General features: G+C 50.0%; 1 long non-coding RNA gene across 1 annotated transcript; it reads left to right on the forward strand.

The window, feature by feature from the left end:
• Window positions 1–500: 500 nt before the first annotated feature.
• Window positions 501–3,974, forward strand: LOC106146671. The gene is made up of 5 exons (XR_001231212.1): window positions 501–587; window positions 2,100–2,337; window positions 2,737–2,926; window positions 3,068–3,503; window positions 3,698–3,974. It is a non-coding gene; the product is annotated as an uncharacterized LOC106146671 (long non-coding RNA).
• The last annotated feature ends 18,284 nt before the right edge of the window (window positions 3,975–22,258 follow it).

Here is a 22,258-nt window from a genome sequence, read left to right on the forward strand (position 1 = left end):
CACACACACACACACTCACACAAATAAGTAAAAAATGCAGCATCCAGGGCTTAGACATTTAAATCCTATGCAAATAATTATGACCATCTATGAATCAGAAAAATGTACTCTGAGCAGGACTGGGCACTCCTTTCAGTATTGCCTTTTATTTGAAAATAGGCAAACAGAAAAGGAATTATATCTGTTTGCTTTCTCTGTTGGATATTTTAATGGTTTGTTCTGTCTGAGAAAGCCTGATGTTTAGCTGAAGTTGACAGAAACCACAAGCGGACGTGTCAAAACAAGCCGGAGAAAGTTACTTTTGATGTGTTTTATTGAGATATCCGAGGTACTTTCCAATTATTTTATGCCAAGAAAGGTAGTTCTTTACAAAAAAAAAAGGATTTCTTTTGAAAACCACAAGTGTAACTTGTCAAACCTTAAATATCACTTGGATCTGCACAGGGAAGTTCTAAGGCGGAGCGGCGGCTGCAGGAAGAGGAGAGCGGCTCGTGGGCGAGGACTGCGTGCAGCACAGCGCCCGGTCCTGCCCGACTCCCACGGGGACGCAAGCGAGGCAGCGGCTCTGGGGTGGCGGGCCCTGCGAGGTCTGTACTGCAATAGCTCTGCTCCCCCCGGCTGGGTCCCGAGGCCACGGGACTGTGTGGGCCAGGGGCTTGAATTGCCAAGGCCCTGGCTTTCAGGGGTGCTCAGAGGGCGCCCCCTCCTGGACCCAGTGGCAGGTGGCGAGGAGGCCCTGCTGGCCTGGGGCAGGCAGCGGCCCCGGGGTGCTGTGATCTTCGCCAGCCACCGGCCCATGTGACCTGGGCCAGGTGACCCCGTGGTGTGCTGGCCAGCCTTGTCACAGGTCCCTTGTCGCGCAGCCTCGGTATGTGAAGGGTCAGAGGGAGGCTGCTGTCCACTCCTGCCCCCTTCTCGGGCGAGCAGGGGACAATGGCCTTCCAGAGACTGGCGCTGCACACGCCCCAAACACACCCCTCCCTCGGCTGCTGGGCCAAAGAGCAGGATTCTTTGTAGACACAGGAACTGCTCACAGGTGAAATATGTTCTTCCCTCGGCACAGGCTTCTCCAGAGGTGACTTAGGGAACAGTCACGAGCGCAGAGACAGTGGGAGGGGAGGTGTTTGCAGATTAGACGGAAACCACATGAAAGGCCACGTACGGAAGAGGAGCAAGGTCTGAACTTGACTGTTCGGGGGTGGAGCTGGCATGGGGGCCTCGCCGGTGGGTCTCACGATGGCTGGAGGGGTGACTGGGACCTCAGGGTGAGCCACCCCTTCCCGTCGCCTGTGACTCCTGATGTCAGCACCACGGTCTGCATCGGCAGAGGTTGCGCTCGAGGCCCCAGGAGGGCCGTCCTACTCTCAGGCACAGCCTCGCCCACACCTGGATGCTACTACAGAGGGACAGGGGAGGAGGGACAGGAAAGGCACCGAGTGGACCTTCTCCCCTCACGGAGGCTCTGGACACCGGTCACCTGGGGGCAGGGGGAAGTGACGCCCGGGACGCTGGCGGTGTGAACCTCCACAGTGGCTTGTTCTCTGTGTGAGGCCTGCCCTGCCGTGTCCGCCGTGTCCCCTGGGTAGGCTCATTCCCTGGGTGCTATGCTAAGTTGTGCTAGGGTCCCTCTTGCTTCCTCTCCCCTTCCTGTGCCCTCATGACGGGAGGTATCCCAGATTCAGAGCTGTCACTGGGGTCCCCAGGGTGAGGTGCTGGCAGGTGTCCATCCCCAGGGTGGAGACAGGTCCTGGGCACCTCAGGTCCCTATGGGGCCCGCTGCAGGGGTGCAGGAAGATCCAGGGGAGCGTGGATGTGGGGGAACATGTTCTCCCGGCTTTTGCACAAACCTGTGACAACTCGTGACAGTGAGGAGGGCCAACGGGACACCTGGGGTGAGGGCTCATGCACGGTCACACACCGGGGTTCCAGGGGCGAGGACCCTGGACCTGCAGCACGGGGCCACGCGTGGTGAGGGAGGAGCACCGCTGACGCCGGGCCGCAGCACAGAAGGGGACGTCAACAAAGGGGCTGGGTGCGGGGTTCTGTCGTCCTGCCTTTGCCCTGTTGGCCGGGCTTTGGTCTCAGGCGCTTTCTTCCAGGGTGAGCATGAGATGGACAGACGAGAGGACCAGGGCGAGACTGTGACCCCTTCTCTGTGAACCAGCGGCACCGCAGCGCTGGAGATGGGCTCCCGGCAGGTCGGTGCCTGGCCTGGAACCGGACTCGCTGCCCTTCACGGAGCCGCCGTGCTGGTGCTTTCACGTCACCCACGAGCAGAGGAAAACTGAAGTCCCGCTCTGCCTGTGGTTCCGCTCCACCTGACCCCTCTGTTTTGAGGTGCGGCGCGGGGCGTGCTCAGGGCCCAAGCTTTGCCATTGCGAGCCCTGCTTCTTATCCCTTGCCGACGGAGCGCCTCTGCCAGCTGATTTCGCTGTGCTGCCCTGGGTCCCCTTCCTCCCCGCCACCTTGAAGTCAGAGCTGTCTGCACACCTCGGGGTAGGAGCTGCCCTGGGGTCTGTCCCGAGAGGTGGCCTCCGACTTCGTGGCTGTGTGCAGCCACACGCCTGCAGCCACCATGACTTCCACTCTCACTAGGCACCCAGTAAACTGCAGGCGCTGTTCTGCAGTTTATGGAAAGGGCCATGTGGGAGGTGACCGTGCAGCTGCCCTCTGATGCCGGCACCCAGGCTGCCTGGGATGGCTGTGATGTTGAGTTGGATCACGGTATTCCAACAGGGACTCAGCCCCCTTGCGTTTGGAGGAGCACCTGCTGCTGACAGACACGGTGCTGTGCCTGGTGTCCTGCAGGGGCCTGGCTCCCTCCGTCCACGCCAGCCTCCTCCACATCCTCATTGCGTCCTCGAGCAGAGCCCACGGGCCTTGGTGTTGGCCTTGCCTCCCTCCCTTCTTCCTTCTCTCTGGCCAGGTAAGATTTCAATGGAGCCTTCCTCAAACGCTGCCTGTACCAGGACTTCTGCTGTCCTTGGGTCACTGTGAGGAGACTGATGTTGGGCACCCCATCTTATCAAGTCACCTGTCTCCTCCTCTGTCTCATCTCCCCTCCAAGGCGAGCCTGCGCCTGGCACTGTAAGAGTGGTGGTGAACAGCGTGACCGGCCAGTGATGAGGGAGCATGCAGACCAAGGCTGAGGATCAGACTTGTGAACGGCGTCTGAGTCCCTGCAGCTGAGGTCAAGGTCTTTGGACAGGAATCTCAGAGCTGCCCGTCACCCCGCAAGGCTGATGCTGGGGCTGCCAGGGACCAAGCCCCGCTGCATGACCGTGCATCCAGAGCATCATGCCCATCACAGCACGCTTGGGAAGAAGAACTTGGTGTGCTAGGTGCAGCCCATGGCGGGGCCCTGACTACCACCAGCCCCGGGGCCCAGCCCCTCTGGCCGCCCCCGCCTGATCCTTCCTGGGCCCCTGCCTCTTGAGGTCGGAGCAAGGCCTTTCTCTAGGTGACATGCGCAGCAACACCCTGGCAGAGCTTCACATTTGAAGGTTAGGGTGGGGACACAGAGAGTGGGCTCACAGCTGCCGTGTCCTGGTTCTGGCCCCAGCTCCCCGGGAGGACTGGGGGCTTGGTCAGCCCTTCCTGCTGTGGCTCTCAGCAACACCTGTGGGGTGAGGGTGGGCGAGGCGGCCCCTCAGCTTCTCCCCCACCTTGATGCTTGTCTCTGTTTTCTCTCACCCAGCTGGCGACAATCTGTCACTCTCTGGCATCCCCAAGAATCCAGTGCACTTGCCACTTCCCGGGGGTCTACGCACACTCGTCCCGCGGCCGGCTCCCTGCGTCTCCCTCTTTTATCAGCTTCTTTGTAGCTCCACTGCCTCGTTTCCCCCTGCGGTTTGTAGGCAAGGAGCAGCCCGCCGGCCGGTTCTGGAGCAGAACCCTTCCACTGCGAGCTGTTACGGTGGGATTAAGGCCGCTCTCTTTGCTCTCACGCAGTCATTCATTAAAATGTTTTTTTGCCTAAATTATACCATGCGCTTGCCAGGCGCTACCCGCACCTGGCCTGCTGGTATTTGCGTTGTCGAGTGGCCTGTGCGCTTGCAGGTGAGGAGCGCCTGGTGGGATGTGCCCGGCCTGCTCTGGGCCTGGGCTGGTCTGGTCTTCTCTCTGCATAAGCAACTCCGAGGCCAGGCCGCTGTCGGTGTCCTTTTGGGTGTGTGGAGCCCAGTGAGGAAGCCGCCAAGGGTAACCCGGCTGACCGACACGAGGCCAGGGCAAGCCCCAGCGGGAGCTGGCGGTGGGCACACTCAGACACCACAGCAAAGTCAAGCTGGAGCCTGATGCCAGGATGCCGGTGCACCAGCTTCAGCCAATGGCCCTGAGGACAGGAAATGCGGCTGTAGGCTCACCATAGCTGTGGTGGTCATAGCATAGCTCCACGTCAGGCCACGCGCAAGGCAGCTGGGGCTCAGTGGGGTGTGTTCTGTGGGCCTGCTGGCCCGTCTCCCCAGGACCAGGGCACACAGGCTGCCTCCTGGCTTGGAAAGGTCAACAGTGGTCTTTGGGGCATCCTTCAGCAGCTGGACCCCGGTCTGGCCCAAGCTTCCCTCCTACATGTGTCCCCAGATGAGACGGGTGGGCTGTGATCTGGGCTTGTCACCAGCAACACTGCAGCCTCAGCCTGGTATGGGCAGGGTCCGTCCCTGGGCTCTGCCTCTGAGCTGTTTATGCACCCCCCATGTGCCCAGCCATCTCGGGGCTCGGTAGGGATGAGTCCAGGGCTGTTCTTGTTCCCGAGGCCACGTGGCTCCTGATGATGTTCCCTGCAAGCCAAGGGAGCTGCCCTGGCTCCGCAGTTAGGGAGCCCTGCTGTTCCAGCACTGGGCCCCCCAGGAGAACTGTGGGCTCTGTGCCACCACACGGCCACACCCACCCCAGCGTGACGTGTGCTCATTGACAATTCCTTCTGCCTCCTTCAGATGTCAGTTTTCCTTGTACGGCGGCTTTGCATGTGTGTCGTATATCCTCACACGCGTAGGGCCTTGCCTCCACCTCTGCAGCCAGCATCCTCCACTCCCACGCCTTTCACGGCCCTCCGTGAGCAGCGGCTCCTACAGCCCCAATTTGTCCTCCATGCCCAGTACCAGGAGAAGTGGTTGGGTGAACCATTGTAGGAGCAGTGACGGGCACCTGCTGAGCTGTGCGGTGCAGTGGTGAAGGCTCAGTCTCTGGAACACAGCAGACCAGGGTCTAAGTCTCAGCTCTGCTACTTTCAGGAGAGTTGGGTCCCTGAGCCTTGATTTCCCAATCTGTGCAATGGGGGCAGCAAAGCACAGGTCTCACAAGCTGCTTGTGGGGATAGGAGCTCAGTGGGGTGTGCCCAGACGGTGCCTGGCCGCCCCCAGCAGGCGAAGCGTATGACAGCTCCCGCTGCGGGTGCCAGGTCTCAGCCGTGCCTCCCGTTTGCTCTGCTCCCTCCTGCTTGCGGCTCTTACGGAACACCCCGTCCCAGCCTTTCCGGTGACCTCCTGATACAGATTCCAGCACCTGCAGAACGTGTTCCTACTCATTTTATGGGTGTCCTTATCACAAAGCTCCACCCACTCGCTTCATGTGCAGGATTATTTCCTCCTTCCTCCCAGAGCAGACACCTCCCTGCCCATGCAGTGCTTGCTTTTATGGGGCAGTCAGACCCAAATGGGTCACTTGGGTTATAAGAAACACACCTAGGGCCGCCCCTTAGGGCACATCTAGCAAGGAGGGGGGTGACTGACAAAGAAAGCCTCCGGGGAAGACTTTGGGTCTCTGTCCCCTGGTCCCCATGCTGTCCCCACATTGTGCTCACGCCAGTGCATGCGTGCATGCGTGTGTGTGTGTGTGTGTGTGTGTGTGTGTGTGTAGGAGAAGGAGCCACAAGGAAAGGCCCTGGAAGGAAGGCTGATCCTGGTGTCCGCGACTTGGCTGTGAACTGCCTGCTGGCCACCGGCGTTGGGAGGCAGTGCCAGGTGACCAGGGCGCCACTGTGCTGCCGAAACTGGGCTCTGTGTCACTGTTCTCTCCCTGTGCTGCTCGCTGGGGAGGGACACGGGGCTGCACCTAGGGAAGAGTCTGACCACGCAGGGCCTCGAGCACGGCCCAGCATGAGCTGTGTCTGGGGCTGGTGCGAGGCCGGGCAGGTCCGAGCGCTTCCGGACACTCTGGGTGTGCTCTGTTCCAAGGCACAGACTTGCCAGGGAGGAAGCCGGGGCCTACTCACACTTCTGTCGCAGGGTCTTTTACAGTTACTTTGGCCAAAGGCAGGGCAGCAGCATAGGAGGAAGAGTGGAGGTAGAGAGGCCTCTGTCCCTGCACCAGGCCAGGGTGACGGCCCGCGCCCCATCCAGTAGGGGAGCAGGGCAGGAGGGGCGAGTCTCCTAACTCACACAGAAGGCGCTGGGACTGAAATGTGCTTTCGGGGGCAGAGTCTGGCCCCACTGTCCCATCAGAGGCGGGCACGGGGTGATGGTGCTGGAAACTGTTTGTTTATCTTTATCAGCTGCTGCTCAGGGAGCCCGCACCATACAGCCATTCACACCTCCAGGGGGTGAGAGTGGGTGTGACCTTGCCTTGCGAAGGTGTTCCCCAGATGTTCCCCAGGAGCAACTTCCCGGAGCCCTGCCATCTGCAGATTGGCTCCTAGGTCGAGGGATTCACCCCGTCGCTCAGCTGCAGGCAGAACCAGCGCCCTGCCAATTTTAACCTCACCTCATGTAAGTCAGCGCTGAGCTGCTCCTAGAGGTTGGAGGGAGGCGCTCTGCAGGGCTGCTCGACGTACTTCCCTGCGGTGGGTTAGAATTCCACACGGGAATTCCTTGGCCAGGGCCCAGGGCTCTTCCTGGCCCATCCCTCAGTCAGAAGCAGCAGAGCACTGGGAAGTGAGCCTGGAAGGAGGTGGTGGTCAGGAGCCCACTCACGTCTGAGCTTGTTGAACGAGCCCCTTGAAGGTCCTGGGCCCGGGCCTGGTCCTGGGTGGTCCTGGTTCCTGGAGAACGGGCCTTTCTGGGTCACCTTCGCATAGTCGCAGCTCCAACCGCCCCTCTGTGCTTCGAGCTCCTTACCCCTAAACCTGGGACCTGTGGAGCTGTTCCTCCACCTCTCCTTGCGATCTGCATCTCTAGAAAGGACAACATAGACTCACGGTAACCCTCCCATTCTCACGGGCTTCCATTTGTCCCTGCAGGACGTGCCACTGTCTCTGTCCTCCAGCAGAAGAAATCCAGGCACAGAGCAGCTCAAAGACTTGCCTAGATCAAGGAGCTGAGGGTGCTTCCCTGGGGGTGCACGGGTGGCTACTGGCTTGGGATGCCACCGGCTGGCTAGTGGCAGGAGCAGGAGGACTGTGCCATATGGGGCACAGACCCCACAGGGTGGGAACCCCTCTGGCTGGGGTACCCCGGGCTGGTCTGCCCCTCTGTTCTGGGGAGAGATGGCCATCTCTGAGGGAGGTAGGGATGGATGAGGGCCAGACACCAAGGGCTGCATGTGCCCCATGGCTCCCAAAGCTAAGCCCCTTGCCACAGGGGCACCCCGTTGCACTGCCTGTCCCTCCTTGGTGTGACCTTCTACCTCCGTAGCAGCTGACTCCCAACTACATCTTGTGGGTCACTACAGCGGTGACAAAGCCACAGGTGGGCAGTCCCCCTCCCGCCCACCTGCCGCAGGACACTCACCTCTCGGGGTTTTGCTATTCTGTAGCCCAAGCAGGCTGACTGCACCAGGGCCCAGCTCCTCTGTCACTGCCCAGGAAACTCCCCACCCCGCCATGGTGCTGTCCCGGCTTGGCTGCCTCAGGAGCAGGGTGGCTGGGACACCCCTCTTCTCAGGATGCCCTGTCTTCAGGAAGATGCACCGGGCCTTGCTCGCAAGCACAATCTTACTGGAACTTAGCAGTTTTCAAACATTTTGCATTCAAGAGCTCTTTACATTCTTAAGAGTTATGGAGGACCCCACAGAGCTTTTGTGTATGGTATCAAAATTAAAGCTGAAGAATGGTTATTAATTCATTAAAAATCACGCAACCACCCATTATAACCATATCACTATAGAAATAATTGTGTTTTCCAAAATAAAAAATGCTAGTGGGAAGAGTGGCATTGATTTATATTTGTACAAAAGCCTTCCATGTCTGATTTAAAGGGAGATGGCTGGGTTCTCACATTTGCTTCTGAACAGAACTCTTGTTGCTAAGCAGGTTTATGAAGATCTGTTCTGGTTTAGATCCATAGTGGTTCCCAGAGGTTCCTGAGTGGAAGGCTTGATCACCCCCTGGGGCGCCTTGGGCACCGGTGGGACCTTTGTGGGGGCCTTTGGGGGCGGTCGCTGGGGTGTGGCCTGGAAGGGGATGTTGGTATCCTGGCTCTTCCTGCTTCTTGCGTTGCTTCCTGAGTGCCATGTGGTAAGCTGGCTCCTTCACTATGATGGCCTGTGCTCCACAGGCTCAAAACAACCTCAGAAACTGTGACCCAAAGTAAAGCTTTCGTTCTTTCAAGCTGTTTCTCTCGGGTATTTATCACAGTGGTGGAGACTGAGCTAATAGGGCATCTTACCTCCTGGGCAGCCCCCCAGTTTAAACCAGGCAATAGCACATTTCTTCATGGACTCTGGGGCTATGGCCACTGTAGCTTTAGAACCCTCTCCTCCTCCCCCAAGGAAGCTCGTATCTGTTACTGGACACCTCTTCTTTCCCGATGACCTTGCTGTGGACAACCACGTAGACACTGTGCGGCACTAGTTTCCCTGTTTGGGGGAGTTTGCATCACTGGAAGCACACAGTAGGTGGACTTCTGCGTTTGACCTCTTCCGCTCAGCAGGATGTTTGCAAGGCTCGTCCCTCTCGCTGTCCACTCCTCTTATTGCCAGAAAACATCGCAATGTGTGGAACACCGTGTTTGGTTAATTCCTCATCAGCTGATAGACACTGGGTCTCCCCAGTTTACCGCTAGTATGCGTGAGGCTGCAGTGAAGACCCACGTACAGGGCTGGGCATGGTCAGTGCTTTCCCTCCTCTTCGCTACACGCGATGCTCAGGAGGGACGCGACTCGGTCACACCTGAACTCCGGGCTGAGCATCTCAAGGTGCTGTCTGTTTGCCCCAGTAGCTGCACATATTCTGTTCCGCGTGTGAAGGTTGCGGTTCTCCCTGCCTTTGCCAGAATGGGTCACCATCTGCCCACTCATTTGGAAGGGATAACTCAGTGTGGTTCAGACTCGCACTTCCCCAGTGGCTGGAAGAGTTGAATGTTTTTGCGTGTGTTCAGTGGCTATTTGTGTGCCATGTTTTCTCAGGTTTTAGACTCATTTCTAATTACTTGTCCTTTGTAGCCAGTGTGTTGTAAGAACTCTTCTTCTATTCTGTATACCACTTTCCTGTCAGATACATTATTTGCAAATATTGTCTTCCATTCTGTTGGTTGCCTTTCACTTTCTTGATCGCCGTCCAGAAAACACAAAAGTTTTTAATGTTGATGAAGTACAAGTTGTTTATCTTTTGTTGTTGCTGGTGCTTTTTTGGTGTCATAGCTGAGAACATGTTTTCCGATCTAAAGCCATGAAAATTGCTTCCTATATTTTCTTCTAATAGTGTTTAATGTTTTAATGTTTACAGTTACGTTTGTAATACACTTTAAGTTTGCTTTTGCATAGGGTGTGAGGTAGGGGTCCAATTGAATTCTCTCGCCTGTAGCTATCCAATTGTCCAACAGCATTTGTGGATGACATTATCTTTTCTCCATTGAGTGATCATGAGACCCTTGTTGAAAATCAGTTGATCAAACATGTGAGGGTTTATTTCTGAATCTTCAGCTTGGTTTCACTGATCCATATATACTTTTGTGCCAGTCCCACACTCTATTGACTACTATAGAGTCATAATAAGCTTGAAGTCAGGAAGCATCAGTTCTTTAACTCTTTCTTCCAGATGGATTAGACAATCATGGTTTCCTGCATTTCAGTGAATGTCCAAAAAGAGGTACCTGGGATATTTGTAGGAATTTTGTTGACTTCATAGATCATTTTGGGAAGCATTGCCATTTGATAATATTAAATTTTTCAATTGTAAGCACGGGGTGATTTTTCTATTTATTTAAATCCTCTAATTTCTCTCAGGTGCTTTTTGTAGTTACCAGGGTACAAGTTTTGTACTAATTAACTTTACTCCTAAGTATTTTATTCTTTTTGATATTATTATTGATGGGATTGCTTTATTCATTTCATTTCATATTATATTTTGCTAGCTTGTAGAAATATAATACAGTGATACCTTGATTCACAAGCTTAATTCTTCCCACAATTCTGGCTGCACAACGAATTGAACAAGAACTAAATCAAATTCATTGGTTAAGTTCAATGCTGAACTCTTGGGGAAATTTGATTCGGCTCTCATCCAGTTTGGTTTGCGAACAGAATTGCGGAAAGAATTAAGTTCGTGAACCAAGGTACCACTGTAGATGTTTTGTATATCGATTTTGTGACTTGTAACTTTGCTGAACTTGTTCATTAGTTCTTTTCTTTTAGCAGATTCATTACAGTTTTCTACAGATAAGCTCATGCCAAGAAAGTGACTTCCCTTGTTTTCAAATCTTGATGCCTTTTTAAAAAAAAAAAAAAATTTTTAAAGAGAGAGAAAAAACCCAAAATATGATACAGAATTTCAAACAAGACAATAGGAAATTAACAATGGTTATCATATTGGTTATCATATCAATGGTTATCATATCATCTTCAAAGTAGTTGCTCAGATTACCAGGTACAGGCATGCAAAAGTGATCTAACAATATAGGTACTAACTATTCCTTTCAATGAACTAATAGAAATTAGTAGTACAATTATCTTAGCTATCTTGTGTATATATACATATGTTTTCCCCCTTCTTTCTTTTCTCTTTTCCCCCATCCCAGTTGCTCTTTACTTTTGAGCACTTTCTTTCCTTTTCATTACATCTATTGTACCTTTTAGATCTTATTTACTTTTTCAGTTTCTTACACGAGGGAGACAATAGGATGTTTACACATGTGAGTCTGATTTATTTCACTTATGAGTATGGTCTCTAGCTGCATCCACTTACCTATAAAAGCCTCTAGTTTATCTTTCTTTATAGCTGAGCAGTACTCCATTGTATAAAAATACCACATGTTTTTTATCCATTCCTCAGTTGATGGGCATTTGTGTTGTTTCCAAGATTTAGCTATGACAAATTGTGCTGTTATAAACGTGGGTGCACATATATATTTCTGTGGTATGATGTTTTCATTTCCTCTGGAAAAGTACCTAGAAGGGGAATAGCTGGGTCAAATGGGACCTTAAATCTTAGTTTTTTGAGAAATTGCCACACTGATTTTCATAGTGGTTGTACTGGTCTATGCTCCCACCAACAGTGGAGAAGCATTCCTTTTTCCCTACCGCCCCTCCAGCATTTGTTATTGGCTGATATCTTGATGATAGCTATTTTTTCTGGGATGAAATGTAGCCCTGAGTGTTGTTTTAATTTGCATTTCTCAGATGACCAGTGATGTTGAACTTTTTCTCATACACTTATTTGCCATTTGTATTTCTTCATGTGAGAAGTGTGTATTCATCTCAGATGCCCATTTTTGGATTGGGTCTTTGAATTTTGGAGGCCTGATTTTTTAAAATTCTTTATATGTTCTAGATAGAAGTTCTTTGTCTTTTATTTATTTTTTATTGTCTAGTTGACCTAGCCATAACCTCTATCACAATGCTGAATAGAAGTAGTGAGAATGGACATCTTTATTTTCAGTCTGTCACCATTAAGTATGATGTTAGGAGTGGGTGTCTCATAGATGCCCTTTCCTGGATTGAGGAAGTTCCCTTTTATTTCTACTGTGTTGGTCATTTGATCACGAGAAGATGTTAGATTTTGTCATATGTGTTCTCTGCATCTAGTAGTATGAACATGTTGTTCCTTTCCTTATTAATATAGTGGATAACTGATTGGTTTTCATATGTGGGACCAAGCTCACACTCTTAGATTAAGTCCTACTTGGTCATGGAGTATAATCCTTTTTTATATGTTGCCAAATTCTGTTTGCTATATTTTATTGAGGATTTTTGTGTCAATATTCATAGAAGACATTCACACTTTTCATAAAAGTAAGTTCTTAAAATAAATTTTGAAGTAATATTTTTGGAATAATTTATGAGTAATTTCTATTAATTCTTTAAAAAATATTTGGCGGAATTTATCAGTGAAGTCACCTGGGACTGTTGTTTCATTTTTTAACTAAAAGCTTTTAACTTACTGTTATGGTTTAGATCTAGAATGTTCCCTAAAAGCCTCATGTGTTCAGAGGCAGAGGTTTTGGAAGATGATTGGGTGAGGGACTCCATAGCTGTCTTACTATTAGGAGGTGGGGCTTGGTGGGAGGTGGCCCACGGGGGCATGACCAGGAAGGACATAGCTCCCTCCCCAGCTCCTCCCTTTCATCTCTGCTTCCTAGACACCATGACATGAGCAGCTTTTCACCACCATATCCCCCTGCCAGGCTGTTTCTGCCTTGGAGCTGACTGACCATGGACTGAACCACCAGCCACAGTAAACCTCTCCTCCTTGAAGCTGTAAGTGTTGAGTGTTGTGTCCTGGTGATGGGAAAGTATCTAAGACAATTACTCATTCTGCATTTTCTTTGTTACAACTTTGTTCAGAATTCCTGTTTCTTCTTGAGGAAGTTACGGCAGTTTGTGTCTTCCTAGGAGTTCATCAATTTCATCTAGATTATCTAATTTACTAGCATAATAGTCTTGTGCTAAGTTTTATTCCTGTAAGGTCGGTAGTGGTGTCCCACTCTCATCCTGATTTTGATAATTTGAGTCTTCTAGGAACAGTTTATCTTTTCAAAGAAATAACTCTTGAATTTCTTAATTTTCTGTCCTCTAGTTTGACTCTGATCTAATCTTAATTATTCTTTTCCTTCTGCTTGCTTTAGGCTTTAGGATTAGTTGGCTCTGTTTTTTTGTAGCTTAAGGTAGAAAGTTAGGTTATGAATTAAAAAAAAATATAGACAGTACAGCTATAAACGTCCCTACAAGTGTTGCTTTACTGCATTTCATGCATTTTTGGAATGTTGGGTTTTTTTATTTCCACTAATCTCCTATTTTCTAATTTCTCCATTTACTCATTTATTGCTTAAGAGTATGCTGTTTAATTTCCATATACTTAAAATGCATAAATTTCTCTTTTTTCTAATTTGCTTCCATTGATGTTGGAGAACTTCATAAGTTTTATACTCTTTAATATGTAGTGGGCTTGTTCCTTGACCACACATGTTGTCTATCTGGAAGAACATACTGTGTGTGCTTAAGAAGAGTGTGAATCCTGGTACTGTTGGGTGTTTTATACATTGTATCAGGTATAGTGTATTTACAGTTTTGGCAAAGTCTTCTACTTGCTTGTTGGTCTTTGTAGTTCCATGATTGAAAGTGGAACACTAAGGTCTATAACCATTAAAGTGGAATTGTCTATTTGATTTTAATTATGTCAGTTTTTGCTGCCTGAAATTTTTTTGACTCTGTTGGTAGTACACATAGGCTGATCATTGTTATAGCTTCCTGATCAACTAACCCTTAAATCATTCTACGGTCATTCTGTCGTTAGCAGTGTTTTTGTTTGTTTTAGAGTTTATTTTTTCTGATATTTGTTAAAGCCACGCTAGATCTTTCATGGTTGCTGTTTGCATGGTACATTCTTTCTCATCTTTTAGCTATCAATTAATTTGTATCTTCAAATGTAGTGTACATTTCCTATCGACACAATAGACGTTTTAAAATCAAGTTTAACAAGCTCTGTCTTTGGATTGGATTGCTAATCTATAAGGAATGATAAAAAAGTACAGTGTATACCTTGACAAATGTACAATGCTGCCTTGATATCTTGAATTAATTAAAGTAAAAATGTACAGTGTACACCTTGATAAATGTACAATGCAGCCTTGATATCTTGAATTAATTAAGATGTTTACTTTGATGGTTATTTTGCCTTTGGGAAGGACCCAGAAGTCACATGGTGCCAGGTCTGGTGAGTAAAGTGGGTGAGGACACGGAGTCACAGTTACAAACCTGCCTTCCCATCAGACAGCATTGGCAGCAGCACTAGCCATAACTTTTCATCATGCCTTGTATAGACACTCAGGAAAGGGGACTTCCAGAACTGCTTCAGAAAGTGGCAAGAATGATGGGATCAGTGTGTTTGGAGTGAGAAGGAGGATTGTGAGGGGGGTTAATGGCAGCGTGTCTTTTACTGTGATATATTTTTAAAAATTTAAATGTTCATGGTATTTTTAGATCACACCTCCTATTCATATTTAGTGTTAGTACTGATGTGTTTAGGCTCATGTTTATAATTTTACTTTTCTGTTTTCCACGTCGAGTACTTTTTGCTCTTCAGTGCCTCCTTTCTTGCCTTTGCACTTAGTGAATATTTTTTCTAATATAACATTTGTACTTCTGTAATTACTTTCCTCCATACATTTAAAAAATTGTTCTCTTATTGCTTGGGGGCTTACAATACAATCATAATGCAGAATTGATTTCAGATTTATAATACCAGTTCAGTGAGGCATCAAGATATGACTCTTATGCAGCTCTATTCTCTTTTTTCTCTTTTGTGCTACTATTGCTGTATAAATCTATAAATGTTATAAATTCAGCCATACATTTTTATAATCATTATTTTATATAATTGTATATCTTTTAAAGAAGCTGATAAAAGAGAAGAAAATAAGTATATAATCTTTGTCATATTGATCTTCTTTTATGTCATTTCTTGTTCTTAATTTACATAATAATGTTATTACATTGATAATAATTTGTAATAATTATTAGTAAATTACATCGTGGTAGCTTGTCCGTTAGATGGACGTTAAGTTGTCATCTAGTGATGTGTGAATTACCAGCCTCCTTTGTGCTGTTCTTGTCATACAATTACATACCGATACGCTATAGGCCCAACAGTATAATCACACACATAATGTTTACACATTCATTTTTAAGTAAATAACAAGAGGAAATAATAAGACATATCTAATTCTTCTTTCTCTTGTAATTAGTGTTCTTTACCAGTATTCTGTTTTTGATGTGAACTTGAATCACTATCTGTAATCATCTATGTTTATAGTCTGAAGAACTTCCTTTAGCATTTCTAATAAGGTCTGGGGGTAGCCACCAATCCCTCAGTTTTGTCTATCTGGAAATGTTTACTTCATCTTTTTTTTTTTTTTTTTTCCAGTGATTGTTTTCTCAACATAAAAGTCTGTGTTGATCGTGTTCTGTTTTGTTTTTGGCATCCTGCTGATGTCATCCACTGCTTGCGGGCCTCCATCATTTCTGATTAGGAGTTAGCAGTTTATCTTACTGGAGTTCCCCTGTGTGTGATGAGTTGTCTTTTCTCTCATAAGTTTTAAGATTTGCTCTTTCGTCTTCCAACATTGTTACTATGATGAGTCTTTTTGTGAGTCTCTGCTTGTACTCTACTTGTAGATTGTTTGGTTTCTTAAATGGCATAAATTATTGTTTTAAAATTACATAAGGGAGTTTTCAGCTCGTATGTCTCTGTGCATTTTCCTGCTCTTTCCTCTCACTCCTGTTATCTCTGTGCTCTCTCTCTGCACATGTTGGTGTGTGTCAAATGCCCTGTGTTTCTCCAAGGCTGATTCCATCCACTGCCTGTGGGCCTCCCTGTTTTTCTTAATTTGTATTCAGGTTACTTAATTTTTACAAATCTATATCCATGTTTTTTTTTTTTTTTTTTTTTATTCTTCTGCCAGGTAAATCTACTTTTGCCCTCACTAGTGTATTCTTTATTTTGGTAATTTCTCAGTTCTAGAATTTTAACTTGATTTTAAAATCATTTCTATTATTTATTGATATTCCCTATTAAGTGAGACGTTCACATCCTCCCTTCCTCTACTTCTTGAAGCACGGTTTCTTTCAGCCTGTGAACACACTGAGAATAGCTGTTTTGAAGCCTTTGTTCCATCTGACATATGAGCCTTTTCGAAGGCAATTTCTGTTGCCTGCTTCTTTTCCTGTATTTGGGTCACACTTTCCTTTGTATGTCTCATAATTTTTTGTTGAAAGCTGGACACTTTATGGTCTCTGGATCCTCATTCCTGTCTCCCCAGGGCATGTGGCTGTTTGCTTGTTTATTTGTTTAGTGATCTGGCTAGACGATTTCACTCAGGCCGGCCTTCTTCCCAGCGTGAAGCCTGTGATGTCACTCCTGGGAGGGTGCCTCGGGCGTGCACGGTCACCTTGCAGTGGCAGTGGGTTAGTAGGGCTGTCTGTGACTGTCCCTTCCCCTCTTCCTCCACTGTCTTCCCCCGTTGGTATCACCATCAGATGTTAGCCTCAGAGAATTCTGGCTCCGAGCTCTATTGTTTTTGACAATGCCCCTGGGCATAAATTGCTCCACAGCCAGTTTCAATTAAATTCATGTCGTTTGCAAGGCTGCTCTTGGAGTCTTGTTCTGATCCCAGAATGGCTTTTCTTCACTGCCTCTCTCTGGCTCCCTCTGGCAAACTGCTAGCCGGTCTACAGTTTAGCTTGGAGCCCCCAGCTGCCTCTGAATTTCTCACTGCTAAAATAGCCTTTGTTTTGGGTAGCACCCTTAAGCTTGAACTGCCTCACCCTCTGTTCCAAGTAAGTCCTTTCTCTTGAGGAGAGGACAGAGCTCTTTGTTCTTAAAGCCTGTCTCCACACCCTGGGTCATCCTCTCCAGCTTCTCCACGGGGTCAGTGGCCTGTTCCTCTTAAGTGACAATTTGTTTACAAACAGGGTATGGGGCAGCTGGTGGCTTCTGTGGCATGAAGCCTCTGCGGGATGAGTGTGCTGGGAGATGGTGTGGTGGTCCTGACTCACCTGAGCTAACATTCCCACCCCCTGAGAGGGACCTGGGGGGAAAAGGGGTCCCAGTGCTCTGTGCTGTACTTGCCTGGCACAAAGCTTCTGCAGCCTAGAGCTGAGGGTGACGAGAAGCGCTCCTGTCCCACCCAGGGAACCCCACCACCCCAGCCTGCCTCTGGGGAGGTGGGAGCAGAGCTTCCCTCAGCATCATTGCGGGTTTGTGGGGGGAAAACGTCACACCCAGAGGCCTCAAGCCCCTACTGTTCTTGCAGGAGTTTAGCAGACTGTCTCAAAGAGATTCTTCAGCATTTGCTAAATACCTGTTGGAAATATCCTGCACTTGAACTTTAAGAATGTGACGCTCTCGTTACTGTTATTTCCCTGAGAATGGGGCCCCACAAGCGGCCTCCCCTCTGCATCTGATCTCTCAGTAGGAACACCCACCATGGAGTTTTTGCAAAGCCCACTGTGTACATGTGAAGGAATGGGAGAAAAATACAGAAATCACGTCTTAGTGATGGTTGGAAGAAGAGGCTTGACTCTGGGAGAACCCCAGGCTTAGTTACTCAGAGAGCCCAGGCTGTGGGACGGCACACTGCACAGCACCGCGTTCGTCTCGGCACCATCCTGAGGTCTTTCCGTCTGTCCCCTCCACAGGCGCTGCGCCTTTTGGATTTGCATTTCTAGGCCTGAGCTCCACATCGGCTGCTTAGGATTTGACCCTCTTGCTGGCAAGGCCAGACCAGAATGCGCCCTCACACCTCCCTCCCCTCACCTGTCCTCCCTCCGCTAAAACACGCCTGGCAGTTTTACTTCACAGTTAACTCGGGGTTCCGCCTGTCTGCCCCCCACCCTGTGCTCTGGCTACTACCATCTCTCACGTGTGTGAGTCCAGGCGGCACCTGCCATGCTCACGCAGCAGGCAGAGAGCCCTTTCCAGCTGAAGAATTGAGCCACACTTCCTTTTAGCTTGTGACCGACAAGTCACAGCCATAGCTTCCCCTGGCTTCTCCATAAGACCAGCCTCTCTCCCACAGCCTGTGAGGCTGGCATGGCCTGATCTCCCAGCCTCTGCCGGCAGGTTTGGCTTGCAGCACTTCTCTTGGTCAGCACTATACCTCATAGATCCGATCAGTCGCTGGGAACGCACCGCCTTGGCACCTCAGGACCTTCACACATGGTGTTCCTTCTGCCTAAAACACTTTTCTCAAAATACCTTTCGTGTTTCACGGGATTAATTATCTACTCATCCTTCAGATCTATGCTCAGGTTTCTCCTGGATCCTTGCAACTAGATTACCATCAGGATGTCTGCTTTGGGGGCACTGTGGACATCAAATCTAGCGTCTGACATAACTTGCAGTTTGTTCATGTAGTTACCTCATTAATATAAGTGTTTGTTCAGGGCACTTTTACTTAGTACTGTAATCTGATCACTTAGCCCAATACTAATATATATATATAAAATGTAAAAACCATCATAGAATATATTAATGTGCTGCGTAGACATGCTGTGGGATATTGTACATACTGTCACTAGTAGTATGCTTCTGTGTAACAATGTGCTAGGAGTATTCTTCTACCCAATCGCATATCTTGAGTAATAACGAGGCAAATGTTGCTCTTCGTAGTGGGCATGTTATTGATGTTTACCACCGCTTCAGGAAGAAAGTAAATGGGTGGAATTCGCAGGTGAGTTTTTGTTGCAGGAGAATTTTATGCAGAGTACCTTCTCTGGAGGGTTTTATGCAGAGCCCTGCACACTATCTAGCTGGGATGATGCTTGGGGTGAGGTTGGATTCTTGATCTCTGAAAGTCTGTAGGAAATAAGGTCTCAGAATTCAGCATGCAGTGAGCCCTGAGATGGGGGCCTGAGCACAGACTCTAGGCTCCCACCTTGCTCCTCCTGGGTCGGACCCTGCCTGCAAGCCGCCCCACGGCGGGCCTGCTGGGTGGTTAGCATGGTGCTGCTGAGTGAGCCATGCGGTGCTTCCCCAGGCAGCACTGCGCCGCCATTTGCAATTTCTCCTTTGACCTGACAGCAAACAGTCTTTCACACTGTCCCAAGCTCGCGGCTTGCTGCTGGCCGTCCAGGATTCCTTCCCCATCACTCTTTGGAGACACCCTTAACCAAACCACTTCCTCCAACCTGTACCTTCCCTTCCATATCTGTCTCTGTTTTTGTTTTTTTAGTGGTGGTTCCAGAGACTGACTCCAAGTCTTACACAAGTGCTTTGTAACTGAGCTAATCTCCAGACCTACGTGCCTCCATCTTAGGAACTGGGTAGCTTCCTGGCTCCTAGGGGGGGGGAGCCAGGAACCCCGTCTCCCCAGTGGCTCCTGATGGGTACCAAGCCCCCTACCAATGCTGTCAGAAAGAAAGATTTCTTGTTCACAGAGCTGGTTATCCCCGAGATGAATCCTTTGTGTAAGAAAACTCTTTCTGTCTTGGTTTTGTAAAACAAAGAATCCTGTTTAAATTTGTATTCTTATTTCCTTGGTCTCAAACTTCACCTTGCCTCCTTGGATGCTGGGTCTGAAAGAGTGAGGGTTGAATCATCGCTTCTCATGTCCTCGGTCTCCTGCCCCTGGGGAGGAAGGCAGGTGGCCACGGGTAGCTGCGTCTTCTCAGCCAATGATTCTGCCTTCTCTTTGTTCTCTCTTTAGCACAGTCAGAAAGACAGTGAGAAAACCCAAGGCCCCAGACCTGGTCCTATTACCAAGCATACTTCTCTGCTGTTTTCTAGAGATTTTCTGCCTGGATCAGAAGTGTCGTGTGCAGCACGCTGACGGTTGACCGCGATGTGCGCGCCAGACGCGTGCTCTCTGGGCGGTTGCTGCCTGTGCAGGGAGAGCAGCTTTCTCGAGACATAAGGTCACCGTGATTAGTAAGCACGTCTTGGATCGTAATGAATGAATGAGCCGGTTAATTAATCAGTCACTAGCTGCCCGCGCGGATCCGCTGAGGATGTGGGTTTGGGCAGGAGGGTCTCTGTCTCTTTGTAGGTTTTAGGGTGCCAAAATGTGATGGCTGTGGTGTCCTGGAATGAGTGGAGACACCCGTGGGGAGCATGTGGCGTCTGGAACTGGGCCCTGGGCATGCTTCCAGAACTGTGCCACGGGGATGCTGCTCCACCCGTGTGCTGTGGGAGCCCTGGGGATGCCAGGCGAGGACGGCTCTCTGGACTCTCTGTGCAATAGAAGGCTTATTTTAAAAATATAATGGCTGTCAAATTCTGCGAGAAAGTAAATGAAAATTTGCACGATCTCTTCTTTCATCTGTGAAATCTGCATCTGCTCTGGACAGCTCCACGAACAAGGGCAGACAGAGCCGAGTTCCCAGTGAGTCCCCAGCCTTGGTAGTCTCATCTGATGTGGGAGGCTCAGACTCCAGGGTCACCCAGTCCTTTCTGCTTGGATGCCCTGTGGCCTAACATGCAACCCACACTGTCTCTGCGGGGCAGAACCCTCTAAAATATCATCCTCTTCTGTGGAAATCTGGCTAGTTGCCACTACCTGGTGACAACAATAAGACACCCAAAACCCTAGCAGCCCTGTGGGCCGGCAGAGTGCAAACGAGCCTTGCTGAATTGCTAACTGGGGGTTCAGTGGGCTGGACCGAGGGTGGTGGGAGGGAAGCCCAGGGTTTTGTTCTTTTCCAAAGATGGGAAAACGAGTCCTTCTCTGGGGACCCTAATGGTCTAGAAAGTCATCTCTCCACGTTGCTGCTGGCCTCTGGAGCATCTCAGTGCATGGCCTGTACTAAGGGTGATGCTGCTGCTGCTGCTATTGGAGGGAGCTCCAGGTGAGGGGGTGGGGGAGTGAGGGCATGGGGGCCGTCATGAGCATTCCACCCTGAAAGTTAAGCACCTGTTGTCCCTGAGCTCTGGGAGCTGCCTGCAGGGGGTGGAGCAGCGGGCAGATGTCTCAGGAGACGAGACCTGCTCCTCCGCGCCACCCCACCCCAGGGCCTGCCGAGGGCTGTGAGAGCCCCTCTCCCAGGTGCTCATCTGTGAGTGAAGTGTGGTCCCTGCTAGCACATCCTTAGCAGCAGGACTTAGTAAATCCTCATTTGTCTCACCCACCCCAACTGGATCCCAACAGTTCCTTTTTGGCCTGCGTGTGAGTTGGGGAGATGTTTAGACTGAGAGGGTGGAAAAGGGACCTGGGCGACCTTGGGAGGGTGGTGGCCAGAGCGGGAGAGCTCCTGTGTGTCACTCTCCAGGATGCACACACGGCCGGGCCGGCTGCAGAACGCGAAGGTGAGGAGCCCTGAGCCTGCAGCCAGGAAGCCCCTGGGCTCCTTCATCGTCCTCCCTGAGGGAGAGTGTAGGGAGCTGCACAGCTTGCACGGCGAGCTCACCACAGCAGAGCGAGGTCTGGAACCCCTTCTGCTCAGCTGAGGGCTGAAGGGGTAGAACTGGTTTGGGAGTCTTGGGGATGAGCACATGTCCTCCTTAACCTTCTGGGAGCCTCACCTCCCTTTCCAAATGGCGTCTGGAGCCTCGGAGCTGCCTCGGAGCTGCCACCAGGCCCAACAGACACCCCCTCTTATACTCCTAACTCCCCTGGCCTTTTAGAGTGACTCTGAGTGTTGCCCTGTGTTACAGTTTATGTCTAGATGTCCCCAAGCACACAGTGAGGACAGGGTGTCTCCAGGCTGTCCTCTTGTCTGTTGGGACAGCAGCCAAAACTGTGCCTTGAAGCTGGCTTTTCAGCACACACAGACACGACCCGGAGACCAGGATGCCATGTCCCCTACGGGGGTCACTTTGGTGAACCTGTACTATACCGGGGACCAGCGCATAGGGTGCCCCTGGGCCTCCTGTTTTGGGATTGGCCTTGGCGTTGCTTTGGATGAACCTGAATCTTGCCAAATCTTCATTTTCTGAAGATATACCTGGATTTTAGAGTTAGATAAGTTTTTGGAAACCAACGTACGGCCAGTGTTCAATAGAAGATTCTTGCACAAATGCACTAGCGGGCGATGTGGGATGTGTCCCACGTGTGCGCATGGCTGTGTCACATGTACGTGTGTACGTGTGAGTGTGTACACACTTGGTCTTGTCAGCCAGCACTGCAGAATAAATCCTTGTAGAAGTGAATGGCGTCAGACCACAGCGGCCTCTTCCTGCCTAGCTGTGTCTGTCCACTGGTGCAGCCAGTGCTCTGGGGCTCCACGGGGACTGGAGGTCCACTCCCTACGCGGCCTGTGATGTAGATGACAACTGTCACCGCTGCTCGTCTCATCCTGTCTGTACAGCGTTCTCCACACACTGCCTCTGCATCCCCACGTTGTGGCTGCCTCTTCCTCCAGGCCAAACACCCAAGAGATGCGACAAGAGCCCCAAGCCCTCTGCACCCTGGCTGGACGTTTCTGTTCCCTCAGGGCCACGCTGCATAAGGACGGA

This window comes from Chinchilla lanigera, unplaced genomic scaffold (assembly GCF_000276665.1).
Source record: "Chinchilla lanigera isolate Chin_1 unplaced genomic scaffold, ChiLan1.0 scaffold00090, whole genome shotgun sequence".
NCBI classification, from domain to species: domain Eukaryota; kingdom Metazoa; phylum Chordata; class Mammalia; order Rodentia; family Chinchillidae; genus Chinchilla; species Chinchilla lanigera.